We start from the raw sequence: 20,659 nt of genomic DNA, 5'->3' as shown, positions 1-20,659 counted from the left end.
GCATTTGACCAATTTCTAATGGCAATGTGTATTCATAGATTTGGTATGTCCTTTCGTTTGCTAATAAATTTGACATATTGTTAATTGTCAAACGAGCTTACAAGACAAGGTTTTAATCATCCTTACATTCGGGCGTCCCTACACCAGCAATTGTATCTTCTTAATTCCGTAATATGCCGTGATTCCATTAGGCCTGAGCACAAGGACTTGTCTTAACAGGCGACTAACGGGATCGGGTGGTCAGGCTCGCTGACTTGGTTGATGCATGTCATCGTATCCCAATTGCGTGGATTGGTGCTCGTGGTATCAATCATTGGATTGCCTGGTCCAGACTCGATTACTTACAGACCGCCGTCATATAGCTGGAATATTGCTGAGTGCGGCGTTAAACAAACAAACAACAACAACAACGACTCGTTGTCACGGACACAGTGCGAAGTATTCTCCCCTCTTCCTTGAGATGGCCCAGCAGTCAGGGTGTTCACTTATTACGCAAATTCAGGTTCGACACCATATCACATGTACTGACCATTATCCCACTCTGTATCTTCGTAGCAAGTTTATGCTGTACATTGCGTGACACTCTAATACAGATCTTCTTCTGTATCATTTTCTGTGGACAAAAACGTGTGTACTGCAAGGACCTTCTCTAGACCCAGGTTAGTTATAGTGTGGGTGTTTTTGTGGTAATATCCGAGGCCGTGATGTTCTCACTTGTATCACCTTGTAAGTAAATAACGCTGGTTTTGTCAGGAGCCGAAGGGTGCTCGATGGGGGTTGTTAGGTCACGTCGCCGCGCATCTGTCGCGTTTAAAATGTAATTGATATCAATAGAATAGAGGGAGAGGGAGAGAGGTGAGGTGAGGTGAAATGGGGTTTTACGTAGCGTCCAAGAGTATTGCACTTATATGTGTGTGTGTGTGTGTGGTGAAGTTTATTTTGAGCAGTAGTGTTGTTGCCAATTTATTTAATTATTTTTTTTATTAAAGCTAAACATGTGTCTACCCACGCAGTAAGGTGTGTATATAATATGCCTGAGGGAAGAATGCTCTCGTATAACCGGAACAAGCTGAAGATAACTTTCCTATTACGGAATGATGAAACATTTAGTAAACACTGTTGGGAATTTGCTTCGAAAAATAATTATTGTATTGCAAATGTGTTGTTTTTTTATTAAATACAATACGCTTTGCACCACATGAAGGAGGATCTCGTTTCTCAATTAGATCACATTTCATCATATAAACACGCTTTTCGTTTTTGTCCATTGTCCTTTCCATTATGCAGAAACCCAGGAAATATGATTGCTATCTTGAATTGATACATAACGACTGATATATCCACGTTCAGTCTCGGCCCGTGTGAGTGCATTTGCATCAGTGATATTAGATACATACAGCTTGATGTCGACAGGGAGATGCTGCATAGTCATGCTGTGCCGATAATTGCCTCTGCTGCAGGCGAATATTCAATCTTGTGCACTGAATTTTGCATTACTCTGCTAAGTCTCGTGTGGAAGGAGATTACGAGGAGACCAAACGAGACTATCAGGAAGTGCCTTTGTGTATTAGCTGCTTTGTAAACACTGATTAAACCACAACCAGTGACAAACGTAATATAACTAACTCGAGTACTGTACAGTTTGTCAAAGGCTACAAGCAGATTGATCCTGGGACAATAGCACCACAAAAGGCTGACTGAATTGATTATTGGGGAAATGATTAATGGACGATATGCATCTTGAGAGGGTTGTAGGTTAGTTATGAGCAGCTGATGGTGAATCTGTTGATTAAACCATGGGAATTAGGACAATAGAACAATGACAGAAATAATCAATAATTAGTAAATGAGCAGATGAACGAATATGATATATGTTATCAATATTGTGTAAATTAATAATGAGAAATTTAAAAAATGAACAGAAGAGTGAATGTTCTTTCACACCGCGGTTGGCATATTGCCAGTTATGTGTATACAGTGTGTATATGTCTGGTGTGGGTTTGATATAACTGGATATTATTTTGATATCACGTAAATAAATTAGTAGGAAAACCAGTGGTTGATAGTATGATCAACGATTCACATCAGGCAGGAGATCAGCCGTGTCAGACATTGTAACCACCCGATCCCCATGTTATTTGACGATTCTCAGTGGGGAGTTGAATAACGTGTATAGCAATGCATAAATCAGTGAATTAAGATTTGTGTCAGAATCTGATTACTCGGGAAACACTGGCAGCCTCTGATAACAGCACTGACACGGGCCATGGCACACCGGTGCTGCAGTCGTATCTTCATAACACACCAGGAAAGTCCGGCATATTTGTAATGGAAATATAATTTATGCATTTCAGAAAAATATTCTTATAAGTGCAGTACATGAATCATACATTTACGTCCAGGCTTTCGCACTGACTGCATTGATTTGTGTCATTCTCTGCATACCCGTGTGAATGCCTTGACGTAAGAACCGCACCCGCAACCCTCCTACAATACCGGTTACATAGAGACGGAGTACACGGACGCACACACTTCCCAGTAGCGACCACTAGCCACAGTTAGTGCTATCGACCAACACACCTCACTGGAAAACTTGTCCCTCGTACAAAAAGAGCAAGGTAAATTATATCTACTTTTGCTTATTGATTAGTTTTTTGCGTGAATTATCCATGTGATATATGGGATTAGCGTGTCACGTTTAATCTGGTCCTATGGGATTACCTTAATAGGTTAATCTTTTGATCTCTAACCTCAGGTAAACCTATTCTGATCATTATCGCATTATTCACCCAATCCAGGATTTAATCAGCAATACGCTTTCAATTTGTACCAAACACGCAACTTCCTCGTTATTACGCCGTATAATTTTACAATGACTAATATTTCTATACATCCTCTAACGTCCCATCCGCCCAGCAATTGCACTATAACGGGGTGCCCTAGTTTATGAATGACGTTGGGGCACCGACAACAGTAGTCGATATGTCTATAAATGGCGGTGTCCAAAACACGATATGAATGAGTGATTCCACAGTTCCCCTTAGGCGGCGTTCCCAGAGCATCCCCCCAGACACGTGCCGGTAACGAAGGCGCGCGCTTTGTCCTACCTGAGTTACCTGGATCGGGACAGGTAACAGAAGCTCAGGTGTGTTGATGGGATAGTATACCGGCTGTAGAGTGCCTGCCCTCAACGTGTTACTATAGGTAGGTCTGTTTACTTACACCACCAGCAGGCAGCGATTGTCATGTGGCAGGGATTGTTATAAGCCGACTTGTTGGATCACAAGTAGATCTGTGTTGAAATGCTGTAGTACTTTGATTATTTCGCTATACCAGGGTTCACCAGTGACAATAAGTGAGAGTTGTCTTGTCACGGACCGAGATCAGCACGTTGTATGAACTCCGCCGGTGTGCATGATATGAATAGCGTTGTGACGTTGTTGGGGTCCTGTCCCTACAGTCGGGTTGTTCTCTGGGGTCGGGTTGTTTCCCCACCCTCGGGTTAATGTGGGACATGTCACCTGCAGGTGTGTGTCGATGTAAGGAAGTTTGTGGTCACTGGAACAGCTGTCACCTTGATTTTACCTGGATCGATGACGATATTAGTTGTGTTCACAGGTAGGTGTGCTTGTAGGTCACGTATTTGCTGCATGGGCAAATATACCAGTAGGTGATTGTAGGCTGTGCATATCCCATAACGATATACATGTATTACCTTTATATTCAACTGATGTTGGATCATGGTATATATATCACATAATCACCATCATCTATTGTGTCAGTGATTAGCATGGATGAATTTCACTTTGTATTTCACAGACCGCCATTCATTATGACATCGTGATGTAAAATTACGTCAGATGTCACGTGACATGAAAGTGATGTTATTTGAATTTCATCACGTGTTGTGAAAACAGTATTTAACAAATCATTTGTCCGTTTATCACCTTATGTTAGATCTAAGACGGCATCATTACCCAATTCTCAGTCTGTTCGTGCTCGGTCAAACTGCTATGATGGTAACGGTTGAAACGCTTTGTTCCTTGTGATGACTGTGAGTTACCATATCGGGTAGCTATCTTCCAATGTACCAAATCATCTAATACAAGGACCATTAATACTGCTACAAGATACCCCTTATGTTGTAGACGTGCAACTACTGTGGCCACTTTCCTCATCCACTTGAACATTAGAGTGTATCGCAAATGTATTTCTTTGTTGCCAGTTCTCTCCTTTGACCTTTGTTCAAGAACAGACTGGAATATGCCTATATCACCCTTAACGCCTGGACATGGTGACCCTAACCAGATATAGTTAGGGTCATATGGTTGGTTGTGAACTCAAAAACATGTTTCAAATAAGTTTTGTTTTAAGGGCATTCATTATAACCTGCTGCAGAATTTCTGCATCACGGCACGGTTCTGAAATGTCCTGAAGAGCGTTGTTGAAGTTAAACCATGGGTCAAACCATCTTTGTCTATATTCGCCTATATCTCCACGTTGTTTGTGCAGGTATATACCTACGTAGTATGTGCCACGGGAACATCTGTTTCATCGTTCGTCAACTTCCTATTGTCTCTAGTACGCTTTGGAAACCTACTTAATGCTCATTTGGCCAACTGTTGCATATCATATAGCGAGGATAGAAGAGTCCGCGTCCGACGATATGTAATTTGTTAACAACCTGGCCTTGTAATATCGGCTATATACAATAACAACCTGGCCATGTGATATCGGCTATATACAACATTAAGATGCACCACTGGCTCTGCTAACTACCTCGGAGCTCATTGTGACGATGTCATGTACAATGCAACCACGAGGTGTGACCAGTGTTTTGATAGAATGTAGTGAAGTGAGTTCGCTATAACTGAACGACCCGACATGTCAGGGTGTATTAGTGAATATAGTGCTGACCTCGTCACTCTTAACTCCTCGCTGACCTCGGCAATATGCACTCGGATATGTTTCGTGGATCTCCGACTGTGTTTATTTATTGCATATATCACTATCCTGCACGTCACTTGCAAATATACACGCATTTCACACATCTCACGAGCTCTGGTTTGTTGCAGTATAATACAATACTTAATGTACTATCTACACGTTAAAATATCTACTGGTTATTTTCTTGTACTCGTTAGTTGAGTTTATCCCTTATTCTGTAACGCTACATTTCCTCCTTATTATTCACAAGTTGCAATATATCTGATTACCCATAATGTACAGTAGTCACTATTATTCTCAAGTTAAAACATCCCGTTTGTATCCCCCGACTCACTGAGCCAGTTTCTACAACGGTGTTTTACTGAGTAAGAGTTTGAGAAGCACCCGAAGTGTCACTGACAAAAATGATGTCAGGTTCAATTCCCTATTTTGAACTGTACCATATGTTCCCCTGTTTTTAGGTGAACAATTGACTTGCCTTTGCATGTGTTTGTGACATACCACGGGGTTTGGCAGGATACGCTTAGCTTTTCGCGAACACCTGGTGTCATCACTATTTGATGGTAATATAAACACATTTTTATGATAATGGACTCTGCTTTTAGGAGAGATGTCTCATAATTATGGAAATAGTATTGTCGCTTTTATTGGCTAGGTCGGTATCGGACCACGATGCATTAACCCAAGACTATATCTGTATGTATGTTCTTCACGGAAAGCGACCAAGGAAGATAAATTTGGATTGAATTTCACAAATCTATCGTTCTTTGGACGTTTCCCACTATGACGTGTTGCGCGTGACGACGCTATGCACACGTCACCATGAAGCTGTCAGTGCAGTTTATGGTCATAGCGTTTGATGTGTTATCCAAGTGGAGATGTGAACGTCAAGGTGCCTGACTACACATGACGCCATGAAGTCAGATGGGACGGACTGGGCAGTCTATGTGGCGAGGGACGTCACACCCTGTCTCGCCTGTCTGTACACGGAGAACCACTACCCCGGCAACACACGGCGGAGGCCGTGCCCTGTGTTTGATATGCATGCTGATGTGATATACTATATTTGCAAAATACAAACACTTTTCAATGTTAACTAAATGTATTTCCACACTCTAGCCATGCACGGTGTTTTATTTAAACACTGTTCAGCTGGGCGTTGGTTTTGACGTACAATTGAGAGACATTCTAGAAGTCGGAATGTAATATAGTATTAGAAATAGCTTCCCTGATCGAACCTGAGATTCATTGATGTTTTTACTTCCCACGCAACTCACATGTCAATACAACATAGAGTCCGCTAGATAATACAATGTCCGCCACCAGTCCGCCATCAGTCGATACATGTCCGGTGTGGTCCACTGGCATCGCCCATCAAACACACGGACCAATCACCGCTGCAGGTAATCTCTACCTGGAATTCTTTTTAATCCATTCGATACAACAGTTGGAAAAATTAAATATTTGATTATGTTTCACAAGGCTGAAATATTCTTTCTTTTTGGTATAATATGATTTTCAATATGGTTTTCAAGTACAAATCACGTGGACGTACCTTACAAATTGTAATGGCAAATCGTGACGAATAAAACTGGTAGTCCTGCGATATCGGTGTTGCTTCCAAGGTTGAGTTACTATGTTTCAAATTTCACTATTGATTCAGACTACATTCCAACCAAGTGTGTAATAATGCATCCATGCTCGACTACATGACCATGCAGCAGGTGCTGTGGGCCGTGTGTGTCGCCGCCATGCTTTTCTGTGTAGGAACACGGCGTGTCTACACTGTCATCCATCTCGCCAGCCACGCGAGGCGCAATGTTTAATTGATTACACGTTCTGGATGTACTTGGTACCGTGTGTAATCGGCAAGCCGCAGAAGGATCTGTGCTGTGTTCAGACAAAGGATTTAAGCTAGGTATTAACTGCTTTATGAGTATATGTTCTAGAATACGATCACTATACAATGAACACGTAATACGTGCTGTTTATCAGCCATGTTATATGTTTTACATTTTCGGAACGTTTTTAAGGTGTGGCATGTCTCGTAAGCCTGTTTAGGCTGGGATGGGTATGTAAACATACATGCGACTATATCTGTGTTATGCAATGGTGACACATCATTATTCTTTTTTCTGTGGTTTGGGACGGTGGGGTAGCATAGTGGCTGAAGCGTTCGCTCGTCACGCTGAAGGCCCGGGTTAGATTTCCCACATGGGTACAATGTGTGAAGCCCCTTTCTGGTGTCCCCGGCCGTGATATTGCTGGAATATTGCTGAAACGGCGTAAAAACGGCATGTAGAAGTGAAACATATATGAGAGATAATTTCTGGATGTCACTTTTTTTATGATAAGGAACACAACGTTTCGGAGTAAAGGAATAAACATATACTTCAAAACGTTGTGTTCCTGTAAAGAGGCTGACATCCAGATATTCTCTCTCTTCTTGTACCGGGGTAGTTGTTGCTTTACGAAGGAGTACAACTCGTTTTTTATCTGACAAAGAAAGACGACGACTATATCCATTTGGTCTGCCACAGAACGGCGGGGCGACCTGTTGGTGCACGTTGCGACCACGTTACATTGTGCGCTATGGACGGGTCACACCTTCTACAGTTCCCATAACACACACATACTGTATTGTCAGGCGAGCGAAGTCTTACATGTGTGACGTTCTTGTGAAATATGATATGACGTTCGTGTGTAATATGACGTGACGTCCGTGTGAAATATGACATGACGTTCTTGTGAAATATGACGTGACGTCCGTGTGAAATATGACATGACGTTCTTGTGAAATATATCATGACGTTCGTGTGAAATATGACGTGACGTCCGTGTGAAATATGACATGACGTTCTTGTGATATATGACATGACGTTCGTGTGAAATATGACGTGACGTCCGTGTGAAATATGACATGACGTTCGTGTGAAATATGACATGACGTTCGTGTTAAATATGACATGATGTTCGTGTGAAATATGACATGACGTTCGTGTGATATATGACATGACGTTCGTGTGAAATATGACGTGACGTTCGTGTGAAATATGTACTGTTGGTTATGGTGTTGGATTATAAGGAAATGGAACAGATGTACTACTCATCTGCGCCCTATATTTCTAAGTGTTCTCTCGCAGTCATGGGTATATATCGTGTTATACTCAGTGTTCGTTTGTGTGTGTGTTTGTGTGTTTGTGTTTTAACGTCTCAATATTCCAGCTGTATGATAGCGATCTGAAAATAATCGATTCTGGACCAGACAATCCAGAGATTGACACCATGAGCATCGAATAACACATGCATCATCCAAGTTATTGAAGCTGACCACTCGATCCCGTTAGTCGCCTCTTACCACAGGAGGTAGTATATGTTGTAAGAGTTGATAGGTCATCATGAATTGATGTATGCTCTTAAACAAGGACAAATTAACACAACCCCCCTTCACATTCCGATGTCTTTGACCCTTCTGGTGACCAGCTGGTAACTTATGACAGGGTGTTAGTGATAAGTAATGGCGCTCCAGTGCCGTGTGTCACGTGGCGAAAGAACGCCACGACCTGCGTAGGTCAAGCTGTGCTGGCGGAAGGATTAATGAATATTCATGCAGAGATTAAGGGTTCATCTCCGAATAGTCGGCCAAACCACGGGCATCCCTCAATCCGCTCGAACTCAATGACTTTCCTCATTAGGACTCATCAAAACGTAATGTTGTTCCATGTTATGTTTCACGCAAACGTCTTCATGCGTGAACTGGCAGGTGAAAATAAATCATTGTCTACATATTGACTGTTGAACAAGCCTCCAAACTATAACTCCAAAACTATAACTGGAGTGTTTTGTTACGGCTTGACGTTTACATGCCCTTCAAACGTGGTTGACCTTTGTGTGAAACATACATCATTACAATCAGTTTTGCTTGGTCTGTGAACGAACTAAAGCAGGTTTTACACAGTGGTAGACGCGGCTATATTCACGAACCCATTTCTTCCTGCTCTGTTAAAACGTTGTTACAACGAGCCAACTTCCAAACCATTCAATTGACGTATCAAAATAGCGCGCTATCAGTTGAATAGCTTATTGACAATGATGGTATTTTTCCCTGTGATATTAGGAAGCTGTTAAGCCTGTCATTTTTTTTAAAATACGCTGCGGTGTAGGAAAATCTTTGCCCCAAAGGACACGGACGAGCTGACCCACAAATATCTATTCACGTTTTATTTGCCTGGATTTTTTTTTAAATATCTCGCAATATATAAACCTCGTGAAAATGCACTCATGCATGAAATGTAGACTGGGTTCTGTGTGATGTATTAAATAAACAAGGGCGGCCTCGCAAACCCGTGCTGGAACCGGTTCCGTTTCTGCCGATGATGAACGCGTTACCGCGAAGAACCTGTTAAACCGCGACCTCGCGTCGGTGTACTTGATCCGCACTTTTTGAACATAACGCCGGCTATAGATAGATGTTCGTTTTGTGAGTCCAGTATTATGATGTATATATGTATGTGCCGTTTATCGGATTATCTTTAAAACGAGTTCCTTTATGATGAGTATCATCATAAAGACGCTATATAGGGTTGAAAAGAGGCACTGGGGCGTGACCACTTTGACATGGTATGGGCGGTTTACTGTGCTTCTTTGAATTGTATTTTCGGTTAACACGGTGATATTTGTTAGCTTTTCAAATTACCAGCCCGCCAAGTGAAGCCAGGTTCAAATGTATTTATTTTGTCGAATTTGCTCTCTTCCATGTTTGTAGAAACCGTCAACGCCTGGGAATCATCAGTTGCTAGTAACAGATCAAAATGGCCGCAAAAGGCAAACTAGTGATGTTATATGCATGGATTACTGAAAGTCAGTGATGGTTTCGCGAAATGGGTAAGTCATGCATGTTCTCAGGTATTCGGATAGAGTTCCTGGCGCGTTTGTCTGTCTTTATTTATTACATTACGCACCTCCATCGGTTCGGCATGTACATCATCACGATTCTGCCAGACAAACCAGTGATTGATATTATAGTTTATCTGAAAACCCATCAACAGGATCCAAAGCATGGGCAGAGAATCAATAGGGTTTACGTTTACTATGTCATGTATGTGTATGTTTAGGATAACATGATCTGGTCATTGCAGCTGATATTGTTTAAAGGGGGCCTGTTGGCAGTCCCAGCAAGATGGGTGCAAGTGTTTCCAAGACCCGCTCCACGTCCCACCCTCGTGTGTCTGCTCAGCCAGCACATGTCAGCACGCCCATACAAGCCCTGTGTGGACCAACCTAGGTCGTTTAATGTCTATCTTTGAACATTGTTATTTATTTTAGGATCCACTAAGCCATCTGATTTGCTTTGTTTAGACATGGGAATTAGCAGGTCGTGACTTTAAAACTAACAGTGAGAGGACATTAAATACGAGCCAGGGGATATGAGGTCTCTCTGTACATGGTCATGTAGACAATCAGAGAGGCAGGCGTTAAGTCAGCGTCGCTCGTGGTCAGACATAGTTGGGTAATCGTTCACGTCCGTCAGGCTGATGATGCATGAGTTACAAATATCAGTAGCGGGCGTTCAGGATGTTACAAGCTGGTGGGCGTGGGTACGCTGAGTGTGTCACCCACATGGCATGTGGCTATGTACATATGTAGGGCTATTGTGTCACCCACATGGCATGTGGCTATGTACATATGTAGGGCTATTGTGTCACCCACATGGCATGTGGCTGTGTATGTAGGGCTATTGTGTCACCCACATGGCATGTGGCTTTGTACATATGTAGGGGTATTGTGTCACCCACATGGCATGTGGCTGTGTATGTAGGGCTATTGTGTCACCCACATGGCATGTGGCTTTGTACATATGTAGGGGTATTGTGTCACCCACATGGCATGTGGCTATGTACATATGTAGGGCTATTGTGTCACCCACATGGCATGTGGCTGTGTATGTAGGGCTATTGTGTCACCCACATGGCATGTGGCTTTGTACATATGTAGGGCTATTGTGTCACCCACATGGCATGTGGCTATGTACATATGTAGGGGTATTGTGTCACCCACATGGCATGTGGCTATGTACATATGTAGGGCTATTGTGTCACCCACATGGCATGTGGCTGTGTATGTAGGGCTATTGTGTCACCCACATGGCATGTGGCTTTGTACATATGTAGGGGTATTGTGTCACCCACATGGCATGTGGCTGTGTATGTAGGGCTATTGTGTCACCCACATGGCATGTGGCTTTGTACATATGTAGGGGTATTGTGTCACCCACATGGCATGTGGCTATGTACATATGTAGGGCTATTGTGTCACCCACATGGCATGTGGCTGTGTATGTAGGGCTATTGTGTCACCCACATGGCATGTGGCTATGTACATATGTAGGGCTATTGTGTCACCCACATGGCATGTGGCTGTGTATGTAGGGCTATTGTGTCACCCACATGGCATGTGGCTTTGTACATATGTAGGGGTATTGTGTCACCCACATGGCATGTGGCTGTGTATGTAGGGCTATTGTGTCACCCACATGGCATGTGGCTTTGTACATATGTAGGGGTATTGTGTCACCCACATGGCATGTGGCTATGTACATATGTAGGGCTATTGTGTCACCCACATGGCATGTGGCTGTGTATGTAGGGCTATTGTGTCACCCACATGGCATGTGGCTTTGTACATATGTAGGGCTATTGTGTCACCCACATGGCATGTGGCTATGTACATATGTAGGGCTATTGTGTCACCCACATGGCATGTGGCTGTGTATGTAGGGCTATTGTGTCACCCACATGGCATGTGGCTTTGTACATATGTAGGGATACTGTGTCACCCACATGGCATGTGGCTGTGTATGTAGGGCTATTGTGTCACCCACATGGCATGTGGCTTTGTACATATGTAGGGGTATTGTGTCACCCACATGGCATGTGGCTGTGTATGTAGGGCTATTGTGTCACCCACATGGCATGTGGCTTTGTACATATGTAGGGATACTGTGTCACCCACATGGCATGTGGCTGTGTATGTAGGGCTATTGTGTCACCCACATGGCATGTGGCTTTGTACATATGTAGGGGTATTGTGTCACCCACATGGCATGTGGCTGTGTATGTAGGGCTATTGTGTCACCCACATGGCATGTGGCATTGTACATATGTAGGGATACTGTGTCACCCACATGGCATGTGGCTGTGTATGTAGGGCTATTGTGTCACCCACATGGCATGTGGCTTTGTACATATGTAGGGGTATTGTGTCACCCACATGGCATGTGGCTATGTACATATGTAGGGCTATTGTGTCACCCACATGGCATGTGGCTGTGTATGTAGGGCTATTGTGTCACCCACATGGCATGTGGCTTTGTACATATGTAGGGCTATTGTGTCACCCACATGGCATGTGGCTATGTACATATGTAGGGGTATTGTGTCACCCACATGGCATGTGGCTATGTATATATGTAGGGCTATTGTGTCACCCACATGGCATGTGGCTGTGTATGTAGGGCTATTGTGTCACCCACATGGCATGTGGCTTTGTACATATGTAGGGGTATTGTGTCACCCACATGGCATGTGGCTGTGTATGTAGGGCTATTGTGTCACCCACATGGCATGTGGCTTTGTACATATGTAGGGGTATTGTGTCACCCACATGGCATGTGGCTATGTACATATGTAGGGCTATTGTGTCACCCACATGGCATGTGGCTGTGTATGTAGGGCTATTGTGTCACCCACATGGCATGTGGCTATGTACATATGTAGGGCTATTGTGTCACCCACATGGCATGTGGCTGTGTATGTAGGGCTATTGTGTCACCCACATGGCATGTGGCTTTGTACATATGTAGGGGTATTGTGTCACCCACATGGCATGTGGCTGTGTATGTAGGGCTATTGTGTCACCCACATGGCATGTGGCTTTGTACATATGTAGGGGTATTGTGTCACCCACATGGCATGTGGCTATGTACATATGTAGGGCTATTGTGTCACCCACATGGCATGTGGCTGTGTATGTAGGGCTATTGTGTCACCCACATGGCATGTGGCTTTGTACATATGTAGGGCTATTGTGTCACCCACATGGCATGTGGCTATGTACATATGTAGGGCTATTGTGTCACCCACATGGCATGTGGCTGTGTATGTAGGGCTATTGTGTCACCCACATGGCATGTGGCTTTGTACATATGTAGGGATACTGTGTCACCCACATGGCATGTGGCTGTGTATGTAGGGCTATTGTGTCACCCACATGGCATGTGGCTTTGTACATATGTAGGGGTATTGTGTCACCCACATGGCATGTGGCTGTGTATGTAGGGCTATTGTGTCACCCACATGGCATGTGGCTTTGTACATATGTAGGGATACTGTGTCACCCACATGGCATGTGGCTGTGTATGTAGGGCTATTGTGTCACCCACATGGCATGTGGCTTTGTACATATGTAGGGGTATTGTGTCACCCACATGGCATGTGGCTGTGTATGTAGGGCTATTGTGTCACCCACATGGCATGTGGCATTGTACATATGTAGGGATACTGTGTCACCCACATGGCATGTGGCTGTGTATGTAGGGCTATTGTGTCACCCACATGGCATGTGGCTTTGTACATATGTAGGGGTATTGTGTCACCCATATGGCATGTGGCTATGTACATATGTAGGGATACTGTGTCACCCACATGGCATGTGGCCATGTACATATGTAGGGCTATTGTGTCATCCACATGACATGTGGCTATGTACATATGTAGGGATACTGTGTCACCCACATGGCATATGGCCATGTACATATGTAGGGGTATTGTGTCACCCACATGGCATGTGGCTATGTATGTAGGGATACTGTGTCACCCACATGGCATGTGGCTATGTACATATGTAGGGATACTGTGTCACCCACATGGCATGTGGCTATGTACATATGTAGGACTAATGTCACCCACATGGCATGTGGCTATGTACAGTTAAGACTATCAGAACATATACTACAGATAGTTCATACTCTGATATCCAACTGAATAGAAGACTAGGGCATAACGCTGATTGAGTATCAAATACTTCCATTAGCACATTCATATAACATAATGTACGCATACATAGGCATCATGGGCGCATGTGCCAGCAACACGTGCTGCAGACAGTGCCCATCAAAGGGAGAACCCAAGACGACTGAACAGTGAACATGATCAATAATACAAAGAGATTCACGTTCTTAGTTGCCAATAGTTTGTATCTACCTGGTGCGCCCGGCATTGCTTCAAGCTGGCGAGGCCACACGGCTTCTGCGGTGGCTTGGGAAGCCAAACTATAAAAGAACGTTTTGACAATCATATACTGTATATTCATATATATTTTTCTTCATTGAAAAATATTAATTATTACAACAGCAGTGTTAAGTGTAAATAGTTCAAAGAGCCTGTCGCAGAACGTTCTAACTTGTTAATATTATTGAAATCGTCACGAACTTGCTATAATATTCCAGTTTAGCTGTAATATGGTCATGCGATATCGATCTAACCTAGATTGTAATAGGAGTTTCATGGTGCAATTTTCATTCAGGCTAATGCTACCAGTGCCGCTGCCGCTCTATAGTACTGACATGTACGTGATGTCGTCAGTACACGTCGCCGGGTGTCCATGTAACACGACCACAGTCCCATCTCTCCATAGTAAATGTTCACCTATCATGATTGATCATGTTTCAAGTCCACCCGCTAATGACCTTGACACCTTGACGTCATGGGTCACCATGACCTTGCAGTCACTGTTGGACAGAATTGCTGACTCTGCAATAGCGACATAATAATTTCATCATGCATAGATAGAATGTCGAGGTCCTATTAACCAAGCCGTGATCCGCAGCTGGATGTCATTAAACACGCGCTGTGGTCGTTATTGATGCAGAATTAAAAGGAAAACAACGACTGTTTTCCAGGGCGAGAATGATCCAGAAATAAGATTGTTCGCTACCAATACGTTGAGTAGAATGATCTGTGTGTGTCAGTGTATTCCCGCAGGAAATAACAATGAAGATAGATAGTTAGGTCTGCGTCTGGCTCGTTGTTCTTGACGCAAAGGCCGCTGGTGTAGGAATAGGGAGTGGCTCGAGAGGAAGTTGGGCCAACACCATCAACATCAACAGTGTCACACCATAAACGTCATCGCCATCTTCGACGTTAGAACATCATCACTGTCATGATTAACATTATCACCATCAGCATCATCACACCAGGATCGTCATTAACATCCCCACCAGAACTTCGTTATCAATAGTGTCATCATGTTATGTTTGTGTAGGATTAACTTAAATGCATAGCGTTCCTTCGCATAAGGTCATGAAGAAAACACTCAGTCGTAAACGGCCCCGTCATCAACAACGAAATCTTCACCAACATGAATATGTGTAATGAGTAATGAATTGACCTAATACTTATCAATGGCAAGAACAACACTCTGCAATCGACACTGATGGGCCTTACTGTTGGGTCTTACTGTTGGGCCTTACTGGTGGACCTTACTGTAGGACCTTACTGTTGGGTCTTACTGTTAGACCTTACTGTTGGGCCTTACTGTTAGACCTTACTGTTGGGCCTTACTGTTGGACCTTACTGTTAGGCCTTACTGTTGGACCTTACTGTTGGACCTTACTGTTTGGTCTTACTGTTAGGCCTTACTGTTGGGCCTTACTGTTGGACCTTACTGTTGGGCCTTACTGGTGACCTTACTGTTGTACCTTACTGTTGGGTCTTACTGTTAGGCCTTACTGTTAGGCCTTACTGGTGGACCCTACTGTTGGACCTTACTGTTGGACCTTACAGTTGGACCTTACAGTTGGGTCTTACTGTAAGGACTTACTGGTTGACCTTACTGGTGGACGTTTAACCTGAAAATTACATCTGATATTATTTAGTCTGCAGAGTGCACAAAGTTATCCTCGTTATCATCATCATCATATATGTGTATATCAACCACGGTGTTTCACTGCATGTAGGTGTTCTGTTGGGCTTGTCACATGCACCCAGCCATCTGGTGCACGTTCAGTTAAACGGTTGGGTAAATATGTAAAACACCAGTGCACCATGCATACATACGTTTCGGAAGTGGAGATAGATAGCCTGCATCATATGTACGTATACACGTGGTGCTAATCAATATCCCCAGCTACCTGTAGTGGCGAACAGGTGTTGCATGCTGTCAATTCCTCGTGCACGACAACTGATTAACGCTCACGTGATGTCTTTGGCAGTCAGGTTGTCACGAAAACTGTGTAGATCAATGAAGTTTTGTACTGAAAACCAGAACGTTACTTGCAAACGAGCGATGACTCATGTTCAATTACCAGGGCGAACATTCCCTTTAAAACTCCCTTTTTTATAACGTGAATTTTGTATTGATCTGTCGCTAATTTGTAACTCGATAATTTAGCCTTGATGGTGGCGGTAAATGTTTAAAAAACGTCAACTGTAGTTTACTACTGCTTGTCGCAAGAGGGGACTAAATGAGGAGACTTAAATGAGGGGACTAAAGCGACCGCGCGTTCAGGCTCTTGGACTTCCTTGATAGTAGGATGGTGGAGTAGCCTGGTGGTTAAAGCGTCGCTCGTCTCGCCACAGGTCCGGGTTCGATTCCCCTCTTGGGTACAATGTGTTAAGCCTATTTCTGGTGTCCCCGCTATCACATTGCTGGAATACTGCTAAAAGCGTCTGAGTCCTGCATCGCTTCGGACTTTCCTCCCACATTAAGCTGACACGCCGTGATATAACTGGAATACTGTTATAAGCGACGTTAAACCCAACTCACTCACTCACTCTTTCACTCACTCACTCCTTGGTAGTGGTGGCGTCTGTGGGATGCCGGATCAGACTTAATACAAGGACGATGCTATTTCCTTGGTTACAAAGACTACCAACATCTTTTTTTGTCATGACATCCATATGGCATTGCCGTACTCATCAGTCAAATCCATTGATTTTCTCTGGACATCCACCGTATGTATGTCAAGCATACCCTCTTGGCCATCGGGTTGCTACAGAAAGTTTCAAGATACATATTCTGGTATCAAGCACACCCTTCACGAGTGTTTGATTTTCACATGGAAAGAAATACGCTACACTGAAGTAAGGGTGTGTTTCTTAGCCGTGTAGTTATGTTAGCATGACTAATGTTTGATACGTGATGCTGCAGGTTATTTGTTATCAAACATAAAAAGGTAAAAGAATTCGCCTTCTCATATCAAGTATCGAATTCCTATATACACCCCATGTATATGTGAAGTTTCTTTGACGCAAATTTTATCCTTGTAATTGTCGACTCTTTCAACAGACATGTCTAGCTCAGAAAGTCAGTCCCTATTTAACTAAGGAAATATCTGATAGTGTTGATTGCGTTTGTGGTCTGGTTTGTGTCTTGTGTGTGGTGTTATGATTTCAGGCGTAATGTTAACTGTGTTTGGTTAGTACTGAGTGCGCGTATTGATACATCACGTTCGAGAAGCCCCGAGGAATACCGTGACATCTCGTGCAACACGGGCCCGACACAAAACTGCCAATTACAGTCGAAGGAGTCACACACCGTGATTTCCCAGGACTAGAAACCGATTCTGGGTCAAGGTCATTCTGTTTCAGAACATGATTTCCATGCATGACAACCAGTGTCAGCACGGCACGAGTACACCATGCACACTTGTGTGGTAACTTGCTCGAATCTAATCTTGTTGTCGGGTAGATGTGACTTATTCTGATATGAATACAACTTTTGTAAACTCCCATGCCGTTGTGAATGTAGTTTAGATGTCACGAATATGTGTTCATCGCTGTCAATTTTAGATCTGGATAAACTTTCATCAATCATTCAATGGAATAGGTTCGATCCCCAGCCGCGTCATACTGAAAGAAGTATAAATGTGGTCCTTGTTGTTACCCTACCTGGCGCCCGGCCTCGTGCACGTCGCTATATGAGTGCAATAATCTTGAGCGCGACGTGCATCCACGAAGTCAGCGAGCCTGACCACCCGATCTCTTTTGTCGACTGTTAAAACAAGCTTTGTCGCCTGTTACGGCAAGCATGGGTTGCTGAAATCCTATTTTAACCCGTGTCGACACGTTAAATAACTTAAGTACTGTTGAAAGTCGCGTTACGCCGAAGTCACTCACTCACTCACTCACTGTGGCGTGGGAATCTGAGAGGCATCGTGTTGTAACAGCTCTTGTGTTGAGATGAGTGATACTACCCATGCCATAATTCAATAACTGTACACATCCTTCATGGCCTGTCGACAACCAGCTAGACAAATGGCTGGCAGTGATGGATGGACGTGGTTCTCACGTGTATGAGTATCAAGTCTCGACCAACCAACAGCAGTTGGCTTCCTACAACCTCGATGTATATCTTGACCTTATCTGAGTGTCCGGCCGATCTTTGCCTGATACTTCTCATGACGGATTATCCAACGTGGGAGAGAAGCGCTCATGTACGTTTCAGTCAGAACAACATAACACAATTCAAAGCAACTCTGTTATCGTGAGTTGTTATGAAAGCTTGATTTATGTTCCTAAGTCCAGTCTCTCACATTTGACAGTGAGAAAAAAAGCAAGGTCACTCGTCGCTTTCGACTGAACGGTCACTTTTACGTCAAGCCATTGGAAGAAGGGAGTCAGTGGTGTGTCGGTGGCCGCCATGTTTACACAGCGCCCTCTAGTGGTGTACAGAGTCCCGTGTACTGTAGTGTATGTTGATACGTGATCTCCCACGTGCGTCCACCTTCAACATCCACCTGAGGACTGTTATATGTGTTTACTGTGCGTTGTCGTCGGAGAATAGCATGTCGCCCATACTACATTCCTTACACATGACTACAAGGTTATTGTACTGTTTTACCGGGTTTATTGGCACGTTCGTGTAATTGTGTAGCAAGGGCGGATTGCTCTTCTTTGATCAGTCGACAAGCTATCCCCTGCCTTCATAAACTCAGTACTAAATCACCTGCCGTTGGGAAGAAGTACCGGGAGTAAAAATATCGCCCTCATAATCAAACACATTACAGTGTTATTCTCTTTATTGTAGGTTAATAGCATAACGAATATTTTTATTATATCCACCCTGCATTCAAGATTCACCCGTTATGCTTGTGGCTATGTCGCATTTTTGAACACAGTGTCAACTGAAAGTTCACGTACGATAGCCACAACCTCCTCCCCTCCACCACACCCAGTATTTAAGATTCCCTCGTTATGCGTGTGGCTATGTCGAATGTTTGAACAGTGCCAGGGGTTTGTTGTAACTGAAAGTTCACGTACCCATCAAGGATAGCCACAACCTCCTCCCCTCCACCCACCCAGCATACAACCTCCTCCCCTCCACCCACCCAGCATACAACCTCCACCCTTTCACCCACCCAGCATACAACCTCCTCCCTTTCACCCACCCAGCATACAACCTCCTCCCCTCCACCCACCCAGCATACAACCTCCTCCCCTTCACCCACCCAGCATACAACCTCCACCCTTTCACCCACCCAGCATACAACCTCCTCCCTTTCACCCACCCAGCATACAACCTCCTCCCCTCCACCCACCCAGCATACAACCTCCTCCCCTCCACCCACCCAGCATACAACCTCCACCCTTTCACCCACCCAGCATACAACCTCCACCCCTCCACCCACCCAGCATACAACTTCCACCCTTTCACCCATCCAGCATACAACCTCCTCCCCTCCACCCACCCAGCATACAACCTCCTCCCCTCCACCCACCCAGCATACAACCTCCACCCTTTCACCCACCCAGCATACAACCTCCATCCTTTCACCCACCCAGCATACAACCTCCACCCCTCCACCCACCCAGCATACAACCTCCTCCCCTCCACCCACCCAGCATACAACCTCCACCCTTTCACCCACCCAGCATACAACCTCCTCCCCTCCACCCACCCAGCATACAACCTCCTCCCCTCCACCCACCCAGCATACAACCTCCACCCTTTCACCCACCCAGCATACAACCTCCATCCTTTCACCCACCCAGCATACAACCTCCACCCCTCCACCCACCCAGCATACAACCTCCTCCCCTCCACCCACCCAGCATACAACCTCCACCCTTTCACCCACCCAGCATACAACCTCCTCCCTTTCACCCACCCAGCATACAACCTCCTCCCCTCCACCCACCCAGCATACAACCTCCTCCCCTCCACCCACCCAGCATACAACCTCCTCCCCTCCACCCACCCAGCATACAACCTCCACCCTTTCACCCACCCAGCATACAACCTCCTCCCTTTCACCCACCCAGCATACAACCTCCACCCCTCCACCCACCCAGCATACAACCTCCTCCCCTCCACCCACCCAGCATACAACCTCCACCCTTTCACCCACCCAGCATACAACCTCCTCCCCTTCACCCACCCAGCATACAACCTCCTCCCCTCCACCCACCCAGCATACAACCTCCACCCTTTCACCCACCCAGCATACAACCTCCTCCCCTCCACCCACCCAGCATACAACCTCCTCCACTCCACCCACCCAGCATACAACCTCCACCCTTTCACCCACCCAGCATACAACCTCCTCCCCTCCACCCACCCAGCATACAACCTCCACCCTTTCACCCACCCAGCATACAACCTCCACCCCTCCACCCACCCAGCATACAACTTCCACCCTTTCACCCACCCAGCA

At 44.7% G+C, this 20,659-nt stretch overlaps 1 protein-coding gene across 10 annotated transcripts in view; it reads left to right on the top strand.

Annotated features, from left to right (window-relative positions):
* The window catches only part of LOC139474824 (uncharacterized), a 73,414-nt gene that overhangs the window by 38,497 nt on the left and 14,258 nt on the right, over positions 1–20,659 (top strand). Inside the window, exon 1 of one of the 10 annotated variants that reach the window (XM_071257958.1) lies at positions 2,513–2,618. The exons of 6 other annotated variants lie outside the window; for them this stretch is intronic. The gene's annotated coding sequence lies outside the window, so the exon portion shown is untranslated. Of the gene's footprint in view, positions 1–2,512; positions 2,619–2,958; positions 3,205–3,393; positions 3,619–6,731; positions 6,866–20,659 lie in introns of those variants that run through there. 3 more of the 10 variants (XM_071257961.1, XM_071257965.1, XM_071257963.1) reach the window with 3 other exon arrangements.

This window comes from Haliotis cracherodii, unplaced genomic scaffold (genome assembly GCF_022045235.1).
Source record: "Haliotis cracherodii isolate W230 unplaced genomic scaffold, xgHalCrac1.p SCAF_3, whole genome shotgun sequence".
Taxonomy (NCBI): Eukaryota; Metazoa; Mollusca; class Gastropoda; order Lepetellida; family Haliotidae; genus Haliotis; species Haliotis cracherodii.
The sequence above is the reverse complement of the archived record's forward strand: the minus strand, read 5'-3'. Positions and strand labels throughout refer to the sequence as shown.